This window comes from Haliotis asinina, chromosome 7 (assembly GCF_037392515.1).
Source record: "Haliotis asinina isolate JCU_RB_2024 chromosome 7, JCU_Hal_asi_v2, whole genome shotgun sequence".
NCBI lineage: Eukaryota > Metazoa > Mollusca > Gastropoda > Lepetellida > Haliotidae > Haliotis > Haliotis asinina.
In genome coordinates this window covers 45,689,172-45,710,342 of record NC_090286.1, presented here as the reverse complement: position 1 = coordinate 45,710,342, position 21,171 = coordinate 45,689,172, and the positions used below count along the sequence as shown (strand labels likewise).

General features: G+C 37.1%; 1 protein-coding gene across 1 annotated transcript in view; it reads right to left on the bottom strand.

Annotated features, from left to right (window-relative positions):
* The window catches only part of LOC137292149 (choline transporter-like protein 1), a 213,897-nt gene that overhangs the window by 105,651 nt on the left and 87,075 nt on the right, over positions 1-21,171 (bottom strand). Inside the window, exon 3 of the mRNA XM_067823691.1 lies at positions 3,610-3,702. The gene's annotated coding sequence lies outside the window, so the exon portion shown is untranslated. The remainder of the gene's footprint in view (positions 1-3,609; positions 3,703-21,171) is intronic.

Sequence of the window (21,171 nt, the reverse complement as noted above, 5' to 3'; positions counted from 1 at the left end):
CAATAATAATGTCAGCCGAATGCTGTAAATAACACAACAAAGTGAAAACAATCTGGCCAAACAATCTTTTGAATCCCAACGAAATACACAACCTGTCGTGTGTCAAATATCATTCACATGTACATGTCATTAGGTTTAATTACGAAAACACCACACAGATTGTTAATGAGAAGTACAGTTCAAGTAATTGGCTCTGCCTGCCTATCTGTCTACTGCCTGGTCTGGAGGGAGTTAATCTTAGACTCGCTGTGAGGAAACAGGTCTCTTGCTTACAAATATTATGTCAGATCTGCCCTTAGTAAAGGGAGATAATTGGTGACAGCATATGTCTCACGTCAACACACGTTGACAGCTATGAACCATGATTGATTACAGAAAGTGGGAATCAAAATTAAGAAAAACTAATAAATAAGCAAAAGTGTCTGTTTGTCATTGGGTTCAATTATGCACACCAGCTTCTTCACGGAGTATGTGATTGGGATCTTACAGTTTGAGACATTCCACGGTAAGGGGGTAGCAAAAAGGTGATTCCGAATTGCATCCATGCTGGGAACTGACACATGACCTCAGACTGAAGAGCGAACACACTACCCTGGACAAAGACATCAACAAATATTCATAAAACAGACCAGTTTTTTTTCCTAGTATGCTAACTGGTTCATGGATATAAATCTGAAACATTTGTGAAAGTCATTGGATAAATGCATTGGCAGGGGGAAGAATTTTACGTATGTGGTCAGGTGGACTATTTTATTGATGCTATCCTGGGGGATGATTTATTGGTACTACTACGTGGTATGTTTTATTGATGTTGCCATGAGGAGTGTTTTACTGATGTTGCCATGTGGTCTGTTTTACTGATGTTGACATGTGGGATGTTTTACTGATGTTGCTGCCATGTGGGGTGTTTTACTGATGTTGCCATGTGGGGTGTTTTACTGATGTTGCTGCCATGTGGGATGTTGTACTAATGTTGCTGTCATGTGGGATGTTTAAGTGATGTTGCCATGTGGTCTGTTTTACTGTTGCTGCCATGTGGGATGTTTTACTAATGTTGCTGTTTGAGAAGTTTTACTATCAAGCAGGCTGTTTTACAGATGTTGTCATGTGGGGTTTTTTACTGAAACTATCAAGTGTGCTCTTCTCAAAACGCAAAATGAATTCTGCAGCATAATATTGTCAGACAGCTGATCATTATTACAATTGATGCCAGCACAGTCAATAGAGAAGGATACAATATCACAACATGCATGCCAGCTGAATGTATCAAGCATTGTGTGCCATCACATTCTGCTGTGTACGTTCCCAACAGTGACATTCATGTTGCACAATAGAATATTCCTCACATCAACTCATTTCACATCTGACAGCATCCGCATGAAAGCCAACATCTGTCCTCACCTCAAGCTCACTGTGTAAAGATACCATTGCCAGATTACATCGTTCTCACTGTTGTAGTTTCATTATGTTTGTGATCATTATCATTGAGAATCACAACATACACCTGTCATTCAGTGCAGTAGTAAAGGTTTTTCACATCAGTGACAACAAGGCACTGTTTACAGTTTCATATTGGAAAGTTTCTTCTTTTTCTTATGATAATGATGGTACTGTGGTTCAATGAATGTCAGAGAGTGAGTTTTGTTGAGCGCTGCTTTCAAATGTATTCAAAGGCAATCTCAATACAGATCAATAATTACTTGTCAAAATGGTAATTTCCATAAACTAATCAACATGGAAATAACTGGTTTGATATATTTTGATAAAGTGCAAAATTGAACATGCAACAATCTTACATGAAATAATCTTTCTAAAAAATGAAAAAAAAAATTAAATAAACAATTTCACTGAAAAACAAAAATGGAAATGCACAGAATAAAACATTTACCACACAAGCAAATTATAAGACAACAAGAATTAAGCTGCTAGAAGATACTATCACATGACTAACATACACTTTGGAAGGATGCTCTGTTTTTCTGTCATTTAGATGGAAATGCAAGGAAATGATAAATATGCATCACATTTCCAAGATCAATTCCGACAACACCGGTCGTCCTCTGTTTTATTACACCAGCATCAACAAGTGCTAATGTCCCAATGATAGGATCAGTCCACAGCTTGCTAAGAGTGTCTTTTGAATTGGAATGCATATAAACTACCTCTTTACCCAAATTTCCCTTTTCTCATTCCTCCTAAAACAAATTTGTTTGACAACAGTTTAGTAAAATGAAGAGAAAGATCATACTGATAGCCATGGACAGAAAATATATTAGCTGTTCTAAAATGAAGGACTTGTGCAACAGCTCATTGCATAATTCATAATGTTTGTTTTCCAAGCAATTTAATTTCAAACACATGATACAAGAGTTATTGGAAGTTGCTAGACTAATCCTACAAAATTAACTCTATTAAATATTTTGAAAACTTTTTGTAATATCCTGACTGGAGTAATTTTGGATAGTGTTTCAATTATCCACATCATATTGACTTCAAGTGGGAAGAAATCCCACAGCATTGTACAGCTTGTCCGTGTGTTCTATCCAGGTTCAACTATTACCTTTATAAAAGTCACATGCATGGGGTGAGTGAGTTTGATTTTACGCCGCTTTTAGCAATATTCCAGCGATATCACGGCGGGGGACACCAGAAAATGGGTTTCACACATTGTACCCATGTGGGGAATTGAACCCGGGTCTTCGGCGTGACGAGCGAACGCTTTAGCCACTAGGCTACTCCACCGCCCCCACACGCATGGAGTGAGCATGGCTCTGACAACCTAAGCATCATACCAAGACCAAATTTGGGTTTAGAAATTACAAACAGCAGATCCTGTTATAGGTAAGGGTACCAACTGCACACAGAAAGTGCCTGATCACACTATTATTCCAAAATAGGAACAAATGGACGGCAGATCCTACCATTAGAATGGGCATTAACTCTACACACAAACTTCTGTCAAATGAAGTATCATACCAAGTTTGGAATGGGGACTGGAACTAATGAATGGCAGATCCTCCATTGGTCTAATGAGAACTAGACATAATAAATCATGGGCCTTTTAAAAACTTGATCAACCCAACATTGAAGGATATATAAAATAGAACATTACGGCAGTGTCTCAAAGATACCCAACCCCCTTCCATTTCAAATACAAACAAGATCCTATAATTAGCTTCCTACCAACATCCCTGTCAGTGCAGCGTCAGTTGATTCAAACACCCTTTTATCAATTCATCAGGATCATTCTACGTTGCATCCTGACAAAACAAGTATTCTTCATACCAGCATGCGATTCATACATACACCATACACTTATGAATTTCAGTATTTATTGATCCGCATCATTATTGTTGTTTTTACAAGTCAAATCGTTGTTGTTGATGATGTTATGTGAGGAAGTTTACAAGGATAACTAACTTCCAGCACATTACGGTTCAAAGTGTTTTCATCTGCCCAAACCCTCCAGCAACAACTGCAGCAGATCAAATGGAAACATCTTCATCTCAAATCAAAACACTCTGAAGCCAGACTCAGCTATCATAACACGCTGTCTCCACAAAACATCTTAAAAGACAAAATGAAGGAAATAAAAATATTCTCCCATACCTGTTCCAGACAGACTTCCGTGTATCTCGGCAATACTTCCTCAACAGGTGATCAGAGAGATTCCACTAGTGGACAATGGATCAATCTGGAATCCTGCAAATGAAGCGAAATCTCGTCAATACACTTAACAAGATCTAAAGTTGCCGATGCGAGGAGAAATGTGATTTCTCTAGGCTATGATAAACCCTGATCCCAATCTAATAGGCTTCAGGTTTCAGTGCCATGCATTGCGAGCCCCCTCTTTCATTCTCGACAGATGCGACAGTGTTATTATAAATGACTCCGACTGCATACAAATTATCCAATCTGGACAGATAAATTCGCAGTAAAAAAAACAAAGGATCTAGCCGTATCTTTCAAAACTTGATTAAAGCTCTGTGCTATATCCCGTCTTGATTGAATCAAAACAGGAATTTAGCGTCTGCAAAGAAGCGATACTGCGCTCCAGTGACAATAAATCGGACAAAGTGTTTTGAGTTTGGACAGGAAGGTCTAGTCATGGATATTAATTATTCCATCATATCTCTTGAAATAATGTCCACTTGACAGCCCCTGACAAGAAATTGTGTTGTTTTATGCCGGTTTGGTCAAAGAGGAGTACGGTGGTTTGGAAAACATATTGTTGTAAATCTCCTTCTTCAGACAAATTCTGCAGAGAATTATATGATACCTTACCCCGAGGTCCAAGATTCCATGAAAAATGGAATAATAATACCTTTGTAATAACTCTAGCATAAGGCTTTTATCTTACCATCTTCACAATATGGATTATTCTTGAATTATGTCACGGTTAATTTGAAATATGACATAAGAATTGAAGATTTCTGTTTTGTTATTCCCCAGCATGTTCTGATATTGTTTGGTTCACTAAAAGTATTAAATGAAAGCAGCAATTTTTCTTAATCCAGCATATAATTCAACTCTTAAGTTCAGTCTGGGACAGTTATATTGAAGCCATGATGCAATAAAATTATTTAGAATTTCGTATTTTGTGAAATTGGACTGTAACTACAAATCTCAATGAAAAGCTGCAGAATCGAATAGGACTGGAATTTTTTGTTTGAGTTATTACAGCGTCGTGAGGGAAGTCATTATTGAAATCTAACTATGGAAGAATACAGAACAGGTTCCACATAAAAGGTTTTATGTCAAGCACCATAGATTTATTCATCTAAACCATCTTCTTCATTTGAGTCATGTATTCATCCATCCTTCCATCCATCTATAATTCTTACTAACTTGCATCAAAACTTAAATAACTTAGGGGTATTATTTACCAAATCAAATAACTTTGCAGACAATGTGTGTTAATGCTGATTGTTTGGGCTCAGTTTCAGAGACAAACATAAGTTTCATCCTGATCCCTGAATATTTCAGATAATTAAAACAATGCCTTGTACAACATGTCTAAGAGCTGAAATTTTTCAATTTGATCTGTAATTACAATTTTAGTCTGTCATGGACAGAGTGACTTCTGCCTTATACAAACATCTGCAAAGCTATGCAATAATTACCTTACCTTACCTTACCTTACCTTACCTTACCTTACCTTACCTTACCTTACCTTACCTTACCTTACCTTACCTTACCTTACCTTACCTTACCTTACCTTACCTTACCTTACCTTAGGTCCCCTAGTGAGGGTGTGCACTATACTTCTGTTTATTCTGTCATGAAAATACTATATCCATTCAACACAACAAATACCTGACATGATCGTGATTTCTTCCTAAAGCAGCAGGTTACACCAATTATATAAAACATTTGATTCATTGTCTATTGTCAAATAGCTAATTGTAACATTTTATTAAGACATATACATTTATTATAGACATTTGCCTGTTGCAGTTTCTTAAGACTGTGTTTGATGTTCAAACAGGACCAAAGTATCAAAGCAAATTCTTATAGATCTTTAAATTTTTACCAGTCTTTAATTTACCCGAACATCCTACAAACTCATTCCATTCATCTTTTTAAACACCAGTCCTTTCAATTATCCATCCATCTTCCATCCATCTATCTTCCTTTGCATCTACAACCAACCATCTGAACATTTTCCTATCAGTTCACACAGAAATCCGACATGAAAATCTTAAACAACCGAGACTAAGTCTTTCAATAAATCACAGAAAACGGATGAATACAAACTCTAGTATCAATCAATAAAGCCAGAAAACACAGAAGGGAGAAGTCAGCCTTTCGGACACAAGGTCAAAGTGAACACCTCAAAATTCCTCACTCATGGCCTCCTGTTGGAACATCCAACTGCACTCAAGACCCTTCTGGATCTGTAGAAGGGGAGACCTCTGACCCCTCTCTATAAAACACAGATCAGTCAATCTACCTCCAAGCAATTGTGCTATTATTCTATGATTTCGGTCATTCCTTCAGGGATTATGATCCTGCTATAATTAATCATTCCATCTGAATCCTTTCATCATGGAATTTGTCCAAATCGATTAATTGTTCGTCTAACTGATGCTGGGGAGATGGGATGTCCCATCACAGGATATCTCCCTTCAGCAGACAACATTAAATGAAAATGTAAGGAGAAATATTTGGAGCTTCGCCTCCAAGGCTGATCTGTGTATATGATGATGATAATCAGTTGTGCAGTCAGTAGTTCTTAGTCTAATATGGTTGAGTAATGTCCCTTGAGGGGTGTAAAGTATACATCACTCTTCATTCACATCTTTATGTCACAGGTCAATGCTGCTGAAGAAAGAATTATTTATGGTTACTTCAGAAAACATTTGTTGGCTTGTTGAAAATTAAAGATGACAGTCAAGACAAAGTGTGGGTTTTTTTTGTTTAAATATTCATTTCCAAAAATCCCAGATAAAGATATGGAATATATATTCAGCATTAGACCCCAGATTAAATGTGCATGAGATGTTTAACACATTTTGGAATGTAGTCAAGTCTCGTTAATTCAGCATTGTCTGTTGTCTAAATAAATTTGAGACAAAATTACGTTTATTCAATTTGTTACCAACAAAAGCATTGGACAAAGCCAATTGTTGGATAAATAGGGGTATGATTAACAAGATTTGACTGTATATACATTATTCAACTTTTGATTGGGGCAGTCAGAGGTTCAACGTGGAGATTGTGTCTTTGTTATGGGCTTGGAATAGTTTTCAGACCAATAAATAAACAGAATGTTTTCAAATCAATGAACAAGAACATCAGTCCACATTCTTGCCACTTGTTGTCCTTGACCTTTGTAACAGTATTAAACATCTCAAAATCCCTACAAAGATTTGAGCTCTATATACAAACTTACCAATGAATGACAGGCCAATTTCAATGGTGTCATCTGCAAGATTGCATGTCTAATTGTGTTTGATATACAGCCTTCAAGACCTCAATTCCATTCATTAATTTATTAAACAACATGAGATGTTTGAGAGGCTCGGGATGCTTTATCTCAAACCTTACAGCAATCTTGATGCGTTTTGCTAGATAGCAAAAACAAAGTCTTAGCCAATTTAGATCAGGAAACCAACCTGTCATTATGTAATTTCTCAAAAAATGTTTAAAAACTAAATCTGTTTCTCTCATGAGGTCTGCTCATTTTCACAATACGTCTCTGATATGTTTTGCACTTCAGATTAATTTCCTTCCAAGATGAGACCTCCCACTTTACATCAATATCACCATATGGTACCACAGCTCTCGTACATTTCATATATGTGTTAATTTCACTGCCAGTACAAACTGTCCTCTAAGCATAAACTTGCCCATGGGGCAATCATTCATTTCTATCCAACAGAAGCAACCTGTCCGATATCTCATATTGAGCCCCCATGCTGTATTGAGCTTGTAATAGACTCTACACACTTCTTGTCAGATTCACCTCTCAATATCGGCCTTCCACATACTCCTGCATCAACTCTTGCCACAAACACCGGACTTGAGGTCACATGATCAATAGTCATGTGACGGTGCTTAAATGTACAAGTCATGTGATTTGACGTTGGAATGATTAAATTATCTGGAAATCTGGCTGTTCAACAGTGATTTGTCACATGATCAATAGTCATGTGATATGTTTAGAATGTACAAATCATGTGATGTATAGTTGGTAGCTGATTAAGTTCTTTGGCAATCTGCTTGTTCCACTGAATGATTTGTTACACAATGCTTAGTAACACAATGGGTTTGACTGTGTAAGTGGTGTGATTTGAAATTATGAACTAATAACATTCTTCAGAAATATACTTGACGTGATCAATACAGTGATCAATACAATACAATATGTGATATGCTTGAGTGTACCAGACCTCAAAGTATGGTATTCCAAACAAAATTAGAGATAGGATTTGAAGTTGATATAGTTAAACATACCTTTGAGACAAAACATTCATAAAATTAAGAACTAACTCCCACATACAAAAGATGTTGAAATTTGGTAGCATTGTGTTCCAGATTAGCTCACTGGTATAGTGATGGGTATAGTATATCAAATCCATATGAACTAAAAGAACTGGGGATCTGATGGAGATAGTCACAATGGGTGCATGCTATAACAAAATTATAGACCATCACTATATCTCTGTCTGGTCACTTGCACCTCCACTGTACAGTATGTACATTTACGAAGTATAACACAACATTAAACTCTAGTCTCTTACTCAATCTTTTTCAGTCTGTTTTAGAAACAGAAAGTCTTTCGAAGAAAGTCAAAGAAATTGAAGCACAACATCTGTCCAAACTTCATCTGTATACTGTTTACACATAAGAAATGGCACCATCAATACACACTGTTGATAAAAAGCTTAAAAACTATTTCCCCAACACCAAGTTTCACTCAAGCATGAGCACAAGGGTGCGTTAAGCAACTAAGGAAGAAGGGGTGCAGAGTGTTTGCTGATAGAGATGGTTTATCTGCCCAGTGATAACATAACCCTTCCTGTCAGAGACGGATGGGGAACATAAGATATGTGGATTCTAAAGCTGTCCATGCCACAGCTACACTGGCATCTAAAAGTGGGTGATGATACATGTCTGATGAAGACCAGCAGCTCAGACACACAGAAAAATAGTCACACTGGCGCAGGGTATACTAACACTAGCATCTGAGTGGGTGTACAATATCGGACACACTTGAAGTGGTCAGACACATGCAGGCCACTAACACTGCCATCTATGTAGGTACATGATGATATATCATCAACATCCACACAAAGTGGTTGTCATAGTGACATCTTAAATGTTAAAGAGTGAGTGGAACTTTTGAAGCATATCTCAGTGAAATTATTAAGTGTCAGTTGGATATTTGAATAGAATCTCAAGCAGACTGCAAATACTGTATTTCCTAAACCACAGACAATAATGAAGAGGTTAGTTATGAGAATTTCCAAGAGTCCACTACAGGGTAGTAATGGACATGAGTAGAGGTATGGTGATGACAAGATCTAGGACAATAATCAGGAGTCTAACAATCAGCATATTCCAGTCAGCAGCCACATAACTCCACTCAGCAGATAGCAATGACTAAGTCACCCATGCCCTGCTTTACTAAGAGGGTTCTCTTGGTGATTCAGTTGTCCACAGGATTTGATTCCTAGAGTTGAGGCACCATAAGACATGACTGAACCAATTTTGTACAACCAACAGGCATAACAGCACTGACTCCTACAACTAAAGAGTAAAGGGTGTTTGAATGGTATCCAGACATAATACACATAAATGATGAAAGTCCAAGGCTGATAACTTCTGCAACATCATCAGAGCAACACAGGGATCTGCTTCATGGTTATCAGCATCGGGCGAAGGAGTAAGAACATACTCTGAAACATCATGTCACTCATATAACCGAAGTTGACACCTATAAATTTTCACCCTTTGCAGACTAAGAGACATTTCAGATTCCTTTTCTCTGAATTAATCTTACAAGTGACAAGCATTTGCAAAATCCAATCAAAGTAGGCAGTTGTAGTGCAACCCCTTGAGAATCTACAACTTACAGAAAATCCCCCAAATCCCTACTTACAGAGGCAACAAGAGCATAAAACAAATCCGCTCAAGCTGAAGAAAATTAGATCTACAGATGCACAAATGTGCTATTGCTGGATCACAATCGATCAAGTTTGTTTCTTGTATTTCTACAAAATACAAGCTTTAACTCTTCATTTGGCTTATTTCATTTCCCAAACTTTTTATCTGTCTTTTTAAATTTTTTTTGCTTGTGCTTCTAATAATCCTACATTTCTGGTGTCACCAACCAATATTGCTGGAATTTTGCTTAAAGTGAATTAAAATCAGACTCACTAACTCTAATAATTCTAAGATGGTTCACATATTTTAAACAAAAGCTTTATGTAAATATACCAAAGTGCTCTTAGGTACAAATAATTTGTGCATCATCAACATAAAGGATAGCTATTTATATGCAATTTTCATGTACTGACGCATGTCATCATGTCCAGACAGGCGGAAACAGTCTGCAGGCAGAAACAGATTTTGCTCTTTCAGTACATGGGTTTGTTCTTGAAACAGAATAATTACCAGAGCTTTTATGTAATTAAGGTTTCGGACATGTGAAGTTAGAAGTGACGATTTTCCAACCATCACACCTGGTGGTGTAATCTGATAGTGTTACTGTAGAAATAGCAAGTTATGTATATATGGTTGACAGCAAAGGAGACTAGAAATTTGGCACTTATTTACATAAACCCTATTACAGGATTTATTGCAATGATATAATATTGGTTAAAGATTTGTTAGTATAACAAAAATTACCAGGTTTAAGATTTAATGCAGTTAAAGTTTTGACATGAACTACTTAATATCTCAACATTTCCAATCATCTTTCTTTTAAACAACTTTTAGCAATATTGTGATATTTCCACAAAAGGTCAAAGAATATGTCTTTGTCCCTTACATCTATGTTTGTCCCTCTCTGCCTTAACTTCTAATGTTGCACCCATGCCTTAACTTCTAATGTTGCACCCATGCCTTAACGTCTAGTGTTGCATCCATGCCTTAACTTCTAATGTTGCACCTATGCCTTAACTTCTAATGTTGCACCCATGCCTTAACTTCTAATGTTGCACCCATGCCTTAACTTCTAATGTTGCATCCATGCCTTAACTTCTAATGTCGTATCCATGCCTTAACTTCTAATGTTGCACCCATGCCTTAACTTCTAATGTTGCATCCATGCCTTAACTTCTAATGCATCCATACTTTCTAACATAGAAGCGACAAAGTGACATTACATCTCCAGTATCTGTGCTCATCAGGATATGGATGTTCCTATGTTTACATCAGCACCTACTGGAAAGGAGTAGTGATCCCCACCTTCTGCAAGGACAGTTCCATTAAGCCTGCATATAAGGTTTACCTCAGAACTAGTTCAGGGATAGTTGGCTGTCACAAGGATAGATATTTAAAATGTAAAGTTAAGGCATTATGACAGCCAAAATGGAGTAGGTTGGAAGGATGGAATTAAACTACTTTGACTCATCAGACATTGATAGTAAGGTCGACGATCAACACCATCAGGTTACAATATCAGAAGCAGATATTGTTACAGCTGTATTATCGCATCAGTCAGGTGGTACAACATCTTCAGGAAACTATTACACAATTAACAGCAGCAAAAAGTTACCCATAATCATAACAAACATCAGCAAAACATTATTCACTTAATTTTCAATATAATCCAACAAAAAAATATGTATAACTTCCTTAACTATGTATTTTTGATTCAGCTCATAAAACTGTGATGTCATTCAACAAGATCAAGTTACTCGTCAACATTGTGCAAGGGTCTCTGTCTGTGAAGGATAATTCCCCTCCAAGACTCTCATCCATCAACCAAAGGGGGCATGCACTGCAAGGGTTCATGGCATCAAAAGCTTCACTGCATATCCCAAATTGATATATCCATTTAATCTTTTGGCAAGGAAGAAGTTTATGATGCAGTTGTGGCCTCGCCATGTACATAATAATGACAAATGTCAGGTGAAATGGTATTGATGATCACAGAGGAATATTTTATTTTCGCCCATAAATCCAGTTCAAATGGCAGATGTGGAGCATCAATACTTGTATTTACATCGCACATTGAATGGGTAACATAAAGACTTGCAGATTTCAAGATCACCATGTACTTAATCGGGATGTTATTTAGACCTAGAACTTGAGTTCAGAAAGTCCACAAGGATATTTAATGGGACAATATTCTTGCAGCTGTCATAATTTTTTTAATGATTGCAGTGCGTACTTATATTGCAGTGTGTCCATATCTTGGTACATGTTCAAATCATTAACATTACTACCTCAGCCAATGGATCAATGTGTACTAAAATTCCATTTTTTTTCTCTCTGGGGAGTATACAACAAACAGGTGCTTATAAGGTGCTAGGCAGTTGCTGGTCATAGTATCATCGAATCATGTCACCCATTTGCTGATATATGAAAGGAAGCATTTTTCAAATAATGTGCTTGCCTAAAGATTATACCCACATGCTATATGTGCTTTAGAATGAGTGAGGTTAGTTTTACACCACTTCTAGCATTACTTCAGCAACATCAAGGAGTGGTCTTCACATATTAAACCCATTTGGGGAATTGAATCCATTTCAATTCTTCTGCGTGACTAGCGAATGCTTTAACTTAGAGGCTACCAGAAGTCGATTTAGTTCTTTCTTACTTGCACTGGTGCAGTGCAATTTTATATTACAAAGTACAAACTTAAATAACTTCTGAATAAGCCATCTGAATAATATATTCCAAGAAAAGTCAGTGCAACTGGAATTTGACTGGTGCAACTAGGTTTATATCTTAGGTTGCACTTGCAGCTCTCTTAAATAGAGCCACGGCTGCCCCCTAGATGTGCTTCAGAATAAGGCAAGACTAATGTAAACAGAACCTGTAAGATTGCCAAATACAGGCCCCCATCCAACATCACTCCAGGACTGAAAGTTCCCCTAATCCCTGGATGACCAGGACAGAGCCACCTTCACATGTACAACACATACACCCTTCCTCTGTAGTCCGAGACAGCCCTTGACATGAAACAACTGTCCCAGCTAGAACAGGTGGGTTCTTATCATGGGAAGCAGATCCTCCATTTTCTTATCACCATAACCTCACTTAAACTTTACTCAAAAATAGAATATTCATCAACATCCCAATTAAGGATCCATGGAACTGAACTAAGCAATAAATTTATTATCTCTCTAAGACATCATGAGAAAATCCCCCTGTGCAACAAGGTGAAGGTTGTCAATACCTGAGACCTGTGATCATATCGATGCACTGTGATGTTACGGCTGAAATGTACTTGTTGACATGGCACATAATCTTAGTTTATCAGGTTGTGTATATTAAATAAGCAGCACAGACAACTGATCTGATATCTCAGTTCAGGATGATCTTATCATTTTCTGGCATCACCCAGCACTAAAGGGGAGCAACTGTGTTAATCTCTTGCTTATCTTGTATTTAAGACATAACATACTTTTTTTAATTTTCGAATGTGCATCATAAAAATAGTTCGCTGTGTGCATGTTTGTGCATGCATGAGTGTGTTTCACACTCAAAAATGTTGAGGTTGAGGCAACCTGCAAATAAAGCCTGGTCCAGACAACCCTGTGACTGATATTATGAGTAAGGGAATATAGTATTACACTGCTCTGAGCAATATTCCAGCAATATCATGGCAGGGGATACCAGAAATGGAATTCACACACTGTACCTATGTGAGTGAGTGAGGAGTGGTTCTAAGCTTCTTTTACCAATCCTACAGCTGTGAAGAATATCACAGATTGAGACACCAGAGTCCACTTGCACAAAGTGATCTTAGCGCTACGACTATCGTAAGCATATGTTTGAGAAGGGGAATTACCACAATTGTAGATCTGAGATCACTGTGTGCAAGTGTGCTCTGGTCATATAGGATTATGGGAGAATACAACTGCACTATACACAACAATTACCAGAGCTCATAACATACTTTCATCGTTGTATATATGATTTATCCTTAGTTCTAAGAATTCCAGTCAGCTAAAAGAGACTCACAATGTTTTAGAGACATATGTTATGGTCTGTTCTGTTTTCATGATCAAATAACAACACTGGAAGACTGCTTGAACTGGCTGCTTATAGAAAGAAAAATTCCAAAGAAATTCAACATGTGAAAAAATAGCATGTAAATGCTCAGAGTGGAACATATCCAATTGTGACAGATAAATAGGAAAAAACAACTTCTACCTCAAACAAGATGACAATGTTAAAAAATTTCAACATTCCTTGACAGTATGATAAGACATAAAAAGCAACAAACTATACCTTGACTATCTCAAACGGTTTCAAGTTTTCAATGTGTTTTTTGGTCTTGACAGAGAAACCTGTTCAACATTTCAAATTCTATCTTCAAATGATTTTTTGAATTTTATATCAGAAATTTAAACACTTTTGCAATAATTCTAGCACATCTTAATCAAGGAACTGGATAACCTGGTGATGCAGGGAACAACTTTCTTGGTTCTACCCCTCATTAGCTGTTAAAAGATTAGGGAATGAGGCAAGAGGACACCAGTATGAAATATAAAATCTGACGCAAAACAGGAGCCAGATCTTGTTCTATGGAAAGGGAGCAATGTTCAGCTGTTCATCATGACATCTGTTCAACAATAACTTTCTACAAGCCTTGAAAGGACTTCTTTTAGAGATTATTGCCAATAAAATACTTCCACCTAATTGCTATTTTGGTCACTAAGTTAAACAAACTGCTATTATACATTTCTTGTTAATAATTAATAGTCATAAATATAAATACGCTCTTAATTCTGTAAGGGACTGCAGTATACGATCTTAGATACGCCAAATTTTGAGGTCCAAACAGGGAAAAAGTGACACAATGGAAACTCATTAGAAACGTCACAAAGTAAATAAATCACTGCAGTGATTGTTGCACCAAGCAATGCAATTGTACTGATCAATCTGTTGAGTTGATTTTGATAATTCACAGATGATTCCATGACAACAAATCGCAGTTAAAAACCTTTTAAATATCCTGAATACATCCTGTGCATTGCACATACAGAAAAATTGTGATGTTTAAAAGGGTGTGCGCTGATGTCTAGAATGAAAAGGAAATAACTCCCAGGGGATGAGACCAAACCAGCAAGGGAACTATGGCTTCGGGATCATTTTTTCTGTTCTATTTTTCTGTATGTGTCTGTGGTAGACCCAGAAATAAGGCAAGCATAATCCAGAGGAAATGTTTACGCCTATAATTAGCAGTTGTAGAAGAGGTCGGCTTACCTTAAACTTATTTTTCTGATGGTAAGTTAAAAACATCATCATATCGCTTCATGTGCGAGGACCAAGAGAAAAAGACTACTGTCTGTGTCAAATTAGCAAGTAAACAACACCTGATAAGATTATTTACCTTTTCAGTTCTAGTTTGTTTTTGTTGGGCATTGACTGCTCTGTACAATCTTCCAGAAACATAACGCTGATTACCTCATAGAACAGACTTTGAAGATATGACAAAAAAAACAAACAGAATTTTTTGTTTCCAACTATGAACCTAAATGAAACATTCATTTTACCATTCATTGGGCTATTCTAAGTCTCAAAGTTAATGCTGAAGATGGCCCTTACGCTTAATCAGGCCGAACATCAAACAGCAGCCAGAGTTTTTCAACAAGTATTCTTCAACGCAGGTCACCAATCACTTGATCTAATAAACCAGAAAACCCAATTCTATAACACATTTTGGTTTACATGGAACCTTCTTTTCTCAAATGAAAGTCACAATTTTATGGTCATTTAATTGCAAATCGAGCTCAACATGAAAGATCTGAGCTGTTTCAAGTGCAGAAGAATGTTCACACAAAATTAAACATAATGAAATCTTCAATTAATTAATGACTAAAGCAGAACTAGGAGTCCCTATTCTCAGGAAACCCATGCTGAGAATCAAAGTCCATTTCTTTGGCAAAAACTTAAACGTGGCTAATGTCTATTTCAGTGGTTCCCTTATTCTAATGCAATTACATCTTGGTTGTCAATATCAAAGAACCAGATGTGTTGGTTATGAATGAACATAAATGTGTTACTTAGTATCAAATGTTACATTAGGTGTTGAGATTGCACGAAATACTGAAGGTGATCCTGAGAGACTGAGTTCAGTTTTACGCCACTCTTAGCAATATAACAGCAATATCTTGATGGAGGATGAGAAATGGGCTTCACATGTTATACCCATGTGCCATGTGGGAATCAAACCCGGGACATCAGTGTGATGAGCAGGTCATTAACCATCAGGATGCCCCCCACCCCCATGATAAAAGCAGGAAGGGAAGTATTGTTTGCAAATCAACTCTGAGTCGGTCAGCGAGAGCAAAAGTTGGGTTTAATGCTGACATGAACTGTATCAATGTGGTAACATCGTGTTTTCACATGTGAATCTCTTCAGTGAAATCCACAAGCTGTTATACTTGGATTTGAACTCATCACGACAGGTTACTTGCATGTTGATGGGAAATAACTCAGCAAATTAAAAGGGACACAATTCTACACAAAGGGTCACAACTGCACAGTCAAAAGGACACAACTCTGCACAAAGGGAACAACTCTGCACAAAGGGACACAACTCTGCAAAAAGAAAGGTACATAACTCTGCACAGTCAAAGGGACACAACTCTGCACAAAGGGAACAACTATGCACAAAGGGACACAACTCTGCAAAAAGAAAGGTACATAACTCTGCACAGTCAAAGGGACACAACTCTACAGAAAGGGACATAACTGCAGTCAAAGGGACACGGCTCTGCAAAAAGGACACCTTTGCACAAAGGGAAACAATTCTGAACAAGGGGACAACTCTGCAAATTCAAAGGGATACAATTCTGCAAATGGGGACAACTTTGCAAATTCAAAGGGACACAACTCTGCACAATGGGATACAAACTCCGCAGAAAGGGACACAACTCTGCACAAAGGGAAATGACTGCACAAGGGGACACAACTATCCACTGTCAAAGGGAAACAACTCTGCATAGTCAAAAGGCCACCCATGCCACAAGAGCGCTATAAGGCCATTAATAGAATCAACATGACAGAACTTCCAGTACACCTTTAAATATATTACTGTTTACCTCTTCAATGTCATTGTGAAAATACCCTTTCACATACCGAAGGGATCATAAGGTTTACACAACAACCAAATGTAAATCAAATCAACATTTCGAGCTTGATGGATTCCCAAGTCTTGCTAGGATACAATTAAGTATATTTTCCCATCATACGTGAATATCAGCCGTGAAGTAAATGTGTAATAAATCATGTAATTGGTACAATAAAAACATTTCTTCCAATATCATATCATGTAATAACTCATCAAGCACTGCCTACCACATTGCCAAGGAATGACACAAGAATGAAAACAAAATATATAAAACATGAAAGACCAGAGCAGCAAAAAACAAAACTATTTACTCCTTGCATCAGGGCCTACGTAAACACAACTGATGTAAAACATATTTGCTGTCTAATAAAAAAGTCAAATTGTGATAACCTTTCTTTTTTAGTGCACAGCAAGCTCTATTACATGCTACAGAACCATTAAAACTAATTGTGCAGTCAAATCACAATTACTTGACCTTATTAAAACCCGAGGGAGTTACGACAATTTAATGCACATCCACCGAACAAGTACATAACCCACCGTCACCAAACTTTGGCATAATATTTTGACTGCATAATCATATACACGTGTGCATGGAGCGATATATTAATATCCACATGCACTTTGTTTTCATGTCCGACCGAGCCAGTACACCATGCTGAATCTCCAGCCCGCCTGAATAAACAAACATATCAAGACTGGGGACTCCGCACTGCGGCATCATGGGAAGGGGAATAGATCAAGAGTGGTTGGACGGACGCGGGTGGTATCCGGCAAACTGATGCTGACTGTTTGACTATCTGCAGCGATCAAGCTCATACTGCATTCCATAGCCGACTGATATTGATTTTATTCAAATGACGATCATTTCTGATCTTCTGCCGATTTTATTCTGTTTTCATTATTGCATCAAACAGGCTTATCTCTCGGTGATGAAGGTGACGCACATTTGTCCAGCACAAATTAAGTTTTCTTCCATTACTTTGGTTTGTGCGAGATGTTTTATTGTCCCAATATGGGCGGCTCATCAGTCTCGGGTGTTAAAAGGCTTTAGGAAAACAATTCGTGAAAATGGGATGATAATAAAATTTGCATTCCATATAAATGACAGTTCTCTGTTATGAAAATATTGATTAAAGGACTAAATGCAGATTTTCATATTTGCACAAAAACTGTAGGGGTATCCAAAAGATCATTTGAAACTGACAACTTTTAATAGAGAAATGGGCTTTTTCATTCATATTACTCAACTCATCCATTTTCTTGCCTGAGAATATGCCAGGGAGGTTTAACAAAAATAGGATCTTCATGATTTCTAAGAAAAGTAAACTCGAGTTTTCAAAGTTTATGGGCAACAAACTATGCAGTTGTCAAACAGAATTATTCTCCATGTTTGACTTTCTGTTTTAAAGAGGACACCCAGATTCATCAGGGAATCAGAACTTGATCAGCTTACGATTCAGTTGGGAAAAGCAATCATATTCAACAGAGCCAATGAATATTTACATCCAGTTATTATTACCATTTTTAAATCCTGAAACCCTAAAAACAGAACATGTTAATTAAAAAAAAAAGGAGGTCCATAAAATTAATATCAATGATCATACATGGCAATGAAAAGTCTTTGCGAATAATCACATAAAACTACAATATCAAAAATAAAGCAATGATTCCAGTTCACAGATCATAAGACTTTGGATAATGTTCGTGCTATTCATCAACCCTTTATCAACATGTTTTGCAGTTCTGCAAGGCTGAAGCCACTTTTAGAGATGTCTAACCCATGATCACTAAGGAAGGTTTGCTTAATGCTTAAAACTGCAATCAGCAATATTTTTCAAAATAAAATCAAATTTGAACCAGACAATGCAGTGATTCATACTGTCAGAGGGCCAATGTATGATTGCTGCACTTTTGGCAATATTAAATATAAGCACAGCAAGCATGTTATGTTTGTTTACTGTTCAATGATAAACTAAGTTATATTCATGCAGGGACTTGTAAATAATCAAATCTGGAGCAGACAATGCAGTGATACATAACTATGGTATTGGCTTTACATAGTACTCATGGGGGCAACAAGAGTAAGTGAGTTTTACACCGTTTTCAGTGATATTCCAGGAAGGGGACACAAGACATGAGCTTCACACATAATACTAATGTGGGGAATCAAACTGGACCTTTGGCATGACAAGCAAATGTTTTAAGCACTAGGTTACCCCAGGGGCATCAAGAACTGATCTTTACTCAACTCTTCAACCACAAGACATATTTCCAAGCCATACATAATCCAAAATAACATTTTCATGAAGTGCACAAATATATCATTTTCACACAAAAAAGTCAGAATAAGCATTGACCAACCTAATTTGAAGACCCGTTTTATTTGAACATCAGTTTTTGAAAGCTGTTGCATTTTTTTCTGAATACTTGAGGATCTTCCATTGTGTCTGCAATCGTTCACCAGCTTCTGTTCAATATAAGAAGTTCATGTCTAGACATCTGTAAAAGTCCATCACCCTTGTTAATAGCTGTCAGTATTGTAATTTACAACCATTAGCTGATCATCAGTGATGAACACACTTGAGTCAGACACCCTGTCATATAATCCATACCTATATAGCAGCAAGGTCGAAACTGTAATTTCGGCCTGAGTAAGATATTGACATTTCCACCGTTCAGGAGCACCTGAGCTATGCAGGTGTTCAGGTATTTACAATTTAAAGACATCTAATATCATTGGAAATGCTTCAAGCTGTACTACCTGGCTATCCAGGTGGGAGTGATATTAATGAGATATAGACAGCTTGGTTTGATATAGCCATATCAATCTGTCATCAACTTCAGATTGCTGTTATATGAAAATATACAATTGGATACACACATTCAACAACATAATGTCAAAACTAAATGACCTGTTATTATCGGCAGCATGTTTATCTACAGTTTTCATAACTGCGGTCACTCGATGGCATTGACATTTAGCTATACATCTGACAATAATTGCAATAAATGGAAAATAATGACATTGCAGAAAGTATTCGAATCACAAATATCTTAATTGGAAGAGTTGATCTCAAACAAACATATCTGTTTCATAATAAAAAAGTTGTTAAATGACTGTACAATGGAGGACATAATGCTCTTTTCTGAATGACCCAAAGATGTACACGATGTATTTTTTTCCATATGCATCAACCAAGCCTTTTTCAACTTGGCTTTTTAATAATGGAAATAATTGTGAATAAAGTTTTGTGATATCAAAGGTCTTAAAGCTTTAAAGAATACAACTTGAGCAGGACATTAAAGAGTTACCTCTGTTGACCTTGACCTTTAATAAGACTGTCATATATGCTTACATGTAAATTTCATCCATATTAATATTCCCAGTGTTCCAAGGCCTAGGGTTATTTAACAACATTCCACATCAGTGAGTAACACTGAACTTTGATGTTTAAAAATTATGTACAAGAAACTGTTTTCAATGGTTTGTTACATAAACAAAAATGCTACAGATTCTCTTGTTTAGTGCCACAGACACAGATCAGTCAGGGATCATGTGCCAGTCTACCTGTGAAGAATGGGGCTGGGAATATGTGACAGTCTATATGTGAAGAAGGATGGGTCTGAGATCACATGAGAATCTACCTGGGCAGGATTGATCAGGGATCACATGAGAATCTACCAGTGAAGAGGAAGGGTCTGGAATAACATGACAATCTACCTCAAAAGAAGGATGGGTCTGAGATCACATGAGAATCTACCTGGGAAGGATTGATCAGGGATCACATGAGAATCTACCAGTGAAGAGGAAGGGTCTGGAATCACATGACAATCTACCACAAAAGGATGGGTCTGAGATCAGAAACTGGACCATGTTGATCCAACAGAAAGGCCATGAGACCAAATTGTTCAGAAATCAAAAGTCATTATTTTCTTCTGGGGTCAATCTGAATCTATGGTTTCAGCCTGTTATTTGCATTTAGAAAATTCACATTTAGAAATTAAGAAATCTAGAAAAGTGAGTGAGTGAGTTTAGTTTTACGCCGCACTCAGCAATATTCCAGCTATATGGCAGCGGTCTGTAAATAATCGAGTTTGGACCAGACAATCCAGTGACCAACAACATGAGCATCAATCTGCGCACTTGGGAACAGATGACATGTGTCAACCAAGTCAGCGAGGCTGACCACCCGATCCCGTTAGTCGCCTCTTACGACAAGCATAGTCACCTTTTATGGCAAGCATGGGTTGCTGAAGGCCTATTCTACCCCGGGACCTTCATGGGTTAATCTAGAAAAGAGTAACTGTAGAATCTAAGAGCAGTTTGAAGTCATTTGAATGATTTAAATATGGACATATGTAAATTCCTTTATACTTCTCACATAAATAGAATGCATAAATCAGAT